Below are 9,329 nucleotides of genomic sequence, written 5' to 3' on the forward strand. Positions count from 1 at the left end.
CATATTGTCCTAGTATTTTTAGTTCTCTGGAGGTTCCTTCTCCTGTGTGTCACATATGCAGACACTCTTTCTCTCTCACATGGTTTATTTCTTCTTGTGTTTTGTGATTTTTCAGTGTGAGCTCATCTTTGGCAGGATGGTGCCTTGGCTTGTGAAAGCAAACATACAGAGTGTTTTTGCATTTGCCTCATCTGGACCTCCAGAGATTCCAGATGCCTGTCTACATTAATTATGCTGTTTGGGGAACACAGACAACATGGTAGTATAAACTCACATCCCATAAACCTGGGATAGAGGTTTTGATTTCTCATGGGAAACCTTGTCCTCTCCAATGAAAGCTCATGGAAGACAGTGCAGTTCTCCCCTTTTTATATCAGGACTTCAAGGATTCTAGCTTTATGAAAAGCTGTTACTTGCAGCCACCTGCCCCTCACAGATATCTTGAAGATCTAGAACTCACACACATCCCCTTAGGAAGCCAGTGTCTGGGCACCTGACAACAAGAGGTTTCGACCACCACCTTATGCTGACTGCCCTTACAGAAAAATGAAGTGACATTTGTCCCTTTGTCCCACTACCATCACCCATGCTTCCTACCCCAGTTGTAATCAGCAGAGAAACAGAAACCTCTGCAGGAGAGACCAGTAATGGGGAGGGGAGGAGATGGGGGCCTTAAGTTGGACTATGGTGAGTTTGCCATTGTTAAAACTACGGAGAGATCCGGCCCAGATGTCATTAAGATGCTTGAAAGGGAAATCAAACGGGATATGGTTGTAAAAGAACACTTTCCTGTTTGTATCCTAGAAGTCCAAAATGTGCATTAAGCTGATAATAGAGCTATTAAAAAGACTGTGAAACTATTAAGTCAAATAAAGTCAGGTTCTGTTTTCACTGTGGAGTGAAAAAAGCAAGTCATTCAGCAACATGTATGCTACAATCCCATTTGTATAAAAACAATTTTTTAAAACACGATATGTTTATATACCTTCCTATCTATGTGTCTGTCCTGTTTATCTAAGTGAAGGGTATAAAGTCACACAGCAGCTGTGTGACCTTGGGCAGGCTGCTTAGCCTCTCTGTGCCTCATCCCCACTGGTGAAACAGGACTAATAATGGCAAATGCTCCATGGGCTTTTGTGAAGATCACATGAGTTGATCAAGATCAATGAGTTAGGATCATGCCTGGAATTTGATAAGTGCTAATTTGATACTATTATTTTCTCTATATTTAATGAATAGAAAAAAAAAAAAGGTCTAGAAAGATAGTTACCAAACTATTTATGGCAATTATCTCCGGATAGAAGAGGATAGTTGGGTTGAGAGCTAAAGGTTCAATTTTACCTTCCCTCCTCCACTCTCCCAAAACTTAGGATGTTTTGTGTGCAGAAAATGTATTCTTGCAATACTTCTGTAATTTTAAAATATAAAAATAAAATGTTTGCTCTAAAAGAAAACCACGTGTCCTTTCAGTGATAACCTTCTATGAATCTTTAACACTTACTGGGCTTTTTTTGTCCCGTATCACCCACCAGCTGATACTGGCCCCTGTTTTGTAATCCTGTGTCAGGAGTTCTCTTTTCTATGTAAAAGTTTTGTCATTCCAAGTAGCTTCTCAGCCACTTCAATGCCAGCACTCTCTCCCACCTCCACTTGTAACCCCACCATGACAAATGCAATGCAGCGAATATGGTCAGTGTCTGGGTTAATTTATTAACCACCTCTTAAATCCAGGTATACAGAATAGATTGGCTCTTTTTAACTCAGTTTAGGCATTAAATCCTTAGGTTGCCTTGACTATACTTCCTCCCTTGAGTCGCCAACAGAATCCCCATCACAAACGATCTAGCTTTTAGGTCTCCTACTAATAATAATAGTAACAGTGACCATTTTGATGGTTCCTATATGTACCAGGCAATGTTCTAATTTAGTTGTTCTCAAACATTTTGGTGTCCATCCCCCTTTAACATCCTTCCTTGAGGCCCCCAAAGAGCTTTTGTTTACATGGGTCCTATCCATAAATATGTGTAATATTATAGGGTAAAAGTTAGAACACTTCAAAATATTCATGAATTCACTTTAAAATAATGATTCAGATACAATGATGATAAACATGGGAACATATATATTTTCATAAAAATAATACATCTTTCAAAACAAAAAATTACATTTCTGTAAATCTCTTTAATGTCTTAATGGAAGACATCTGGATTTTCTCATCTTCTCCTGGACTTAGTCTGTTGAGCTATCACACTCCACTGTACACTCCACTGTACACTCGTGAAAGAAGAGAAAAGGGCATATATCATCTTAGTATTGTCATAAAAACAAAAGGACAGTTCAAAGGTAAATATTTCTAAACATTTTAATGAAAAGTAGACCCCTGAAAAAAATCTCAGAGACCCCAGGAGTCCCCCAGAACATGTTTAGAAATATCATAATAGTTGTTCTAATTTAATCCTCAAAAATATTCTGAAACGTAAATAACATTATTTCTCTTTCACAGATGAAATTAATGCTCAGAGCGATCAGGGAAGTTGCCTCAAGTTACCACAGTTAGTATGTAGAAGAGTTACTATTTGAGACCAAACCCAGTCCTTTAACCACTATATTATATTGCTTTTATCATAGCCTGTGCCTACGTCCATATCTGTTACACTGACCACATACAGGTCAGAGATTGCCCTTGTCTGTCTTGTCCACTTAACTGTTATTATCTACCTACCTACCTCCCTACTTTGGAGTGACTCCATCCTTCATCTTTGTATCTCTTTTCCTGACAGTGTCTGGTAATGTAAGTTGAATAAACTAATGAGTAAAGGTGTGGGCTTTTTAACACACACACAAGTAACATTTAGACTGAAAATTAACTTCTTCAGTGATTACTCAAACCGCTGCTACTGCCCCAACTATGTAACACAGGATTCCTTGTCTTAAAGCTGGTCATAGATGTAGGTAGGGTGGTCTTTGCAATGGATTCTAGAGTAACTGGTGCTGGAAATGCGGTCAGAGAAAGCCAAGATCTAAGGCCATTTCAACACTCTGCCTGTGATTTAGAAACACACTAGTAGATTTGAAGTTCACATTCTTAGCAAAATATCATTCGCTTTTCCAGTGTTAAGTTTATGTCGGGTGGCTCCACATTATATATCGTCAGTGCTTAGAAGGTCTGTTACCAGCCTTTCAGCTCAACCCCATAAATATCCATGGGTCCTTTGTGCATTCAGCTGTGAACATCAATTATTTAATAGACTTGGAACATGAGAAGTAGGAAAGAAAATCCTTGAGTTCATGTATCTGACAATATTTCACTGTGGTCAACCTCATTTGTATGCTAGCGTTAGGGAACAAACACGTGGTTTATACTTTATAGTGAGTTGATTGTTGAAAGCGATACTTTGGACATCAACACAAATGTGGGGGTCTGATGTGAAACATGGGACTTTACAGGCTGGCGTTTTAATCAGGAGAACCACATTTTTGCTCAACCGTTGTTTTACGTTGGCCCTTTCACATTCTGTAAAAGAACGTGTGAGTGTGTAAAATGGAAAGACAGGATAAGGATGAAAAGGAGGAGAAAAGGAAATGTTTCTGTGCTTACTGTAAGTCAAGTAAACTATACTAAATAATCTACTTTTCCAGATTATTCTCAAAGAATGCCCTAATTCCTCTCCAGTCAAGTTCTTATCCTCACTGCCAACACCCCGAGTCTTTTTCCTACTCAGATAGATCCTGACCTGTAGGTACTCCAGGGTCAGTGGAAGTTTTGTTGTCTTTAAACTTGTCCTTCTGACAAAGGAGCCCAAGAACCAGGGTCCAAGGTGAATAAACCTTGGGTAGACAAAGGTGGATCAGTCAACCTCAGCAGATCTACCAGGTCCAAAAGTTGCCAGACCTTACTAGCACAATCTTTCCAACCCATACACTCTCACACAATCCCAGTTCAGAATAGAAGCCATGAAGTCAAATGCCTGTCCCTTTCGTGGAGAAAATGACTCTCTACCAGAGTTTGTTGCCCTCATGGCGCCTTAGTGACATGACTCAGTTCCATTTGCAACACCTTTATCACCTCCTTCTCTGCAAAATAAAAACAATGGTCACAAGTCCACACAGAGTAAGCAGAAAAATCCTCTAACCAGAGACAAAATAGTGGCGCCTCCTGATGATCACTTAGGAAACATGCAATTTATTTTAAAAAAAAAAAAAAGATGGAGAGTAATCTGATGCAACAGTCTGGTAAGTGGAAACAATTAACTATAAATAAATGGCTAGGAAAAGCATTATCTGGCGAGAAAGTGCTATTAAATGCTAAATATTAATAAGAAAAAAATTAGCAAATGATTTCTATGATAGTCATTCACTCAAATTTAAATAATCCAAGGAAAGAGAAAAAGGAGTGGATGCTTTCCTGGGAAATGTTCATTTAACAAAAATGCAAACTATTTATATTTTTACCTTCTCCTAAGATAGGAGAGACACAGTAATATCTTGTAGAACAGTTTCGCTCTGAGCAACGTGTTTTGGAACAGAGATTGTATATGATGAGTAATATGACCTTTTATACCCTATTATCTGCCTCATTGAAAGTTCAACAGATGTATTACCACAGTTAAATATTTCCAAGTAAAATATCAATTCTGAGGGAAATTACCATATTCATTCTGAAATCTTCCCATTTTCTAATCTCTATTGTCTGGAAAGGTCTGAGCATCCTGTGTTTCTGGTGTGACCCAGAGTTTTGAGCCGCTGGACCCACTCCTGTCCGGTAGGTGGGATTTCGGTAGATCACTCATGGCCTTCTGCTGAGCCGCACACCCAGACACGGTCCACACACACACACACACGCACTTTGGCTTCCAATGCTTTCCCTAACGCTTCCATTTTGAACCTCACTGCTCACATTGGACTTAATTCTTACCACTGCCTTCCTAACCATAGCGTTGATGCCGTGTTGCCACAGTGAGTCAGTCAAGATGCTTAAGTATAAACAACAAAATGACTCTGGATGATTTCAGGAGAAAGAAAAAGTATTCAATGTATTGATTAGCTCACAGAACCTCTGGGAAGTTTGAGGGTCTGGAGATGATGTCATGAAGTTTAATGTCTACAATCACAGTGCAAAACCAATCTGGTGAAGACAGTTCTGCTTCTGCCACCAGGTGGTAGGTGCCACTGCCTGCACATACACCACCGCTGGCACCAAACACAGAGGATGCTTCTGTTAGAGGTCTCTGCGGTTGAGCCTTGCATGATTTCATCACTGCCACCAAAGCAATGTCACATCACCTCTTCCAGAAGCATCAAGGCTGCTGGACAAAAAGACTTCCACAGTCATAAGATGGGGCATCTTGACCACTTAATTTTTGGATGTCCCCAAGGCTCATATAGGTACACCCTTTCGTAAGTGCCAACCTACCAATAGGACTGGTAGCCGAGTAGCCAAGACTGAGTTGTATGGCACTACTCCTTGAAGACAACAGGACAGGACAAGGGCACAGGGAGTTAAAATAGTGTCTGGTCTTTTTTTTTTTAATCCATTTTTTTCTTTTCTCTCAGTTTTCTCTCTATTCAATTTCTCTTTTTTCCCCCTTTATACCAATCAATCATATTTCTGCTGTTAAGTAATGATTCAGCATCTATGACTTAATCAAGACAGCAAAGCAAACAGTCCTTTCATTAGGGTTTCCTTCCAAGACATATTCCCATCACTGTACAGCTCTTCTGCTGGAGCAACACTAATGAATCAGAGTGTTGGAACCTTGTTTCTTCTTGGCAGAGTTTGAGTTTAAAGGTGATAAAGCTCTGCATTTTATGACCCCAATCCCCACGGCAGCAGCAAAATCTCGGAAGTACTGGGTAAGAGAGATTTATGGATTTCCTGATTGACTGCATCTGGTTTCCTAGGATGGCTTTTTTCTCTAGATCATTTTTAAAGTATCAACATGCAACTCATACAAACATACAATTGATGATCCAAGGAAACAGGGAACAAGAAAGAATAAGTGGATAAACCCGCATTAACTGTATTAGTCAGGACATTTTAATTGTAAGTAACAGAAAGTCAACTCAAAAGAGCTTAAGCAAAAAGTCAAGTTTTGTTGATTTACATTAACTGGAAAGAATATGGATAAACAGGCAGGTCTGGACCCAGGGGCTCAAATGGTATTACCAGGTTGTCCTCTGTCTCAGGGCTTTGCTGCTCGCCATGGCTGGTCTCAAAGTTTCCTATGTGTGATGTGGATTATGGGGGAAGTGTGGTCACAGGCAGCCTCAGGTTTACATCACCCGAACTTAGCTACTCCAGAGGTAAAGGGCTAGCCTTAATTTTCCCAGGATCTGTCCAGAAAAATCTCAGGACTGATTGGCTTGGACTGGGTCACATGCTCATCCCTGGGCTTGTCACTGTGGTTGGGGAATGGTCACTGTTATTGGCCAAACCTGTGTAATATTCCTACATCTGTGACAAAAGGATGGGAGAGTATAATTGGAAGCCACTCAAGCTACTTAGTGGAGAGAAAAGAAGCAGGATGCAGTTCCAGAAGACGGAGTAACAGATAGTGACACAGTGAAAAACGGGATGTCTGCTCAGTGGTGTGTCGGCAGAAGTTTAACCATCATCCTCCTCTCTCACACAAGAAGCCCTGATGTGTAGCATTTGCCAATTTCTGTAGAGTGACTACTGCCACCACTGCCAGTTTCAAGCTACCCATGTGACATCACTGGGTGCGGAGTCAGGAAGATAATCACAGCAGAAAACCGTTTTATAATTTTATTGTAACAGAGTCAATAGGAGTGAATAACCTCAGGAGCTTAGATCATAGGACAATGTACTAAAGTAACTGGAAGTAACAAGTCTGAGTATTGTTTTACCTTTGTTTTTTATACCAGCTATTTCACTGCAAGTTTATGTAATTTGATTTTTATTAATTAGGTTTGCAGTGTCCAGCAACTGGCTCACGCATCTCCTGGAAATTTAACAAGTGGTCATAGAAGCTGGCTCTAGCACATCACATGGGGTTAAAACAAAACTAGTCAAAATATGCTGCAAAATTAATCAAAATTCACACACACACACACACACACACATACACACACACTGAGGCAGCCACAGTGGGAGGAAGGATTGATGCTTCTTCTACGTGACTGCGATCTTAGGATGCATGATGGCTCCTGGTTCCTGCCCAAGCCCACCCTGGAAGGATCTGGGTTGACAACCTCATCTCTGTCCACTTTTGACCCCATGGTACTGGGAGAGCAGGTAAACATCACAGAGTCATGTATTGAAGGGAGGAGAAGGTTTCGCTGCAAAAAACCCACCTATCTCTACTTCCTTTCCTCCATCAAATGACACTCGGTTCCAAATTCAGTCAGTCATGTGGTCTATTACATTATATTTAATTTCAGTTAATACACATAACAAGTATTCAACCCCAAGATAACCCTAAAACTTCTTCTTTCCTTCCTCCGTCCTCCCCTCCTTCTAGACTTATTGATAGCCTACTATGTGTCTAGTATTACAGTGTGTAAATAAAGAAAATATCGCAATAACAGACCCAGTGAACACATACACATATATTTCTCATACATCTGAAAATGATGTTGCTATTAACAATATTATGTGTCCTATAATTCTCACCATCTGTAGGATGTGTACTTCTTTTTGCACAGATGTCTTATCTTCAATTGTCCATAAATTTCCTCAAAGCAAGAAGAGCCAGTTTCCTATTTTTGGGTGGTACGGCCTGAACTTTTAAATCCCTTCCCCAGAAATCATTACACGTTAACAAAGACATCTGGTCACTTACCTGGTAAATATAGGACTCCCCACAAAGTCCACTCTGACGTATGACCACATATGCCGGGTTTACCAAAATAGGTCCTGCAAAGATACCAGGCACCAGCTGAGCTGCTTGAATCCTCCCACATCCTTTATGCTCTAACTTCCTCAACTTACTCCTATTTATACAAAAGTCCTTTTTTTCCTGTGTCCTCACAGCAGCCTAAGTCCGTGCTTTCTTGCTTCATTTGTTTATAAATAAGTGCAGTGATTTTTTTTTTTTTTTTGCTTCTTTTACATGATGTTCTCAAATGCTTTTCCAACCTCCCCTGTATTCCAGTTTCTGTAGTTATTTTGCAGCTACACATTCCCATTTCTGATCTCTGGATAGACCAATGGAGAAGCAATGGATTCTCAGTTCTGGCTTAAGCACTTGAGCCCAACATGGACCAATAAAGATGACGGGCAAGTTCTGATTTTCTATGTGTTTCTTTTCTAAGAGTCTAAAAGTAAAACAAAATATTGTGAAGCTATCTCAAAAATATGCACCCCAAGGAGAAGCATTTCTAGACCCAGTGTAGCTAAACAATTTGTTATCTCAAGAGCTGGTTAAGAATTCCTACCTATTAATAAATACACATCACTGTATATGAGATAGATAAACAACAAGGACCGACTTTATCACACAGGGAATTATATTCAATTTTTTGTAATAACATAATGGAAAAGAATATGAAAAGAAAATATATATATATATATGTATAACTGAATCACTTTGCTATACACCTGAAACTAACATTGTAAATCAATTACACTTCAATAAAAAATAAAATTAAAAAAAAATTCCCATCTTTTACAGGGAAATCACAACAGAGAAAATGCCCAGATCTCTCAAGGTCAAGATTCCAAGCCCTAAATGCCCCTAGGTCTCCACAATGGGAAAGGTTCGGGGCCTGACTACTGTTTCAGGACAAAAAGTTAGACCTTCACAAGTGGATAGAATTTCTTTAGATGCTTTTTTAAATGCTCATCTTCACAAAAGGGTGGAAATAAAGGGACACAAGCTTTAATTGGGTAAAACCAGAAGGCACATTTCTTATCAAGGAATAATGGATATCAGAATGAACCTCTAAGGCTCACCATGCAATCAATATATCTCAACTTTTTCTTCCCTTCATATTTTCAGTTTATGGTAGCAATAAATACACTGGTGCATGAAATTTACTGGACTATAATGATCAGCCAGCGTTTCTGACCAGAAGCTGAACTGTGCAACCTCATCTCTTCCCCACTGTCATCAACTCAGAGAATGCTGCGAGTGTGGCTATTAGTCCCTGAATGACATTTAATTATAGTTCTAATTGGAGGTCTCATGGTTATTCTTCTAAATCGAGGTGTGCTTAGCGAGGTCTTTGTAAAATGATTCAAAATCCATTAAGAACATCATATCCATGCTTTTGGTTTATCTCTGTGGGTAACAGAAACTGCTTAGCTTAGAATTCTTCTTAACCTTTTTCCTCAAACTTAGGAAATAACTGAATGACATCCTTCATTG

At 39.5% G+C, this 9,329-nt stretch overlaps 1 long non-coding RNA gene across 1 annotated transcript in view; it reads right to left on the minus strand.

Annotated features, from left to right (window-relative positions):
• Positions 1–7,911, minus strand: part of LOC135321224 (uncharacterized) — a 104,216-nt gene extending 96,305 nt beyond the window's left edge. The window contains exon 1 of the long non-coding RNA XR_010380792.1: positions 7,803–7,911. This is a non-coding gene — a long non-coding RNA (uncharacterized LOC135321224). The remainder of the gene's footprint in view (positions 1–7,802) is intronic.
• Between the last annotated feature and the right edge of the window lie 1,418 nt (positions 7,912–9,329).

This window comes from Camelus dromedarius, chromosome 4 (assembly GCF_036321535.1).
Source record: "Camelus dromedarius isolate mCamDro1 chromosome 4, mCamDro1.pat, whole genome shotgun sequence".
NCBI lineage: Eukaryota > Metazoa > Chordata > Mammalia > Artiodactyla > Camelidae > Camelus > Camelus dromedarius.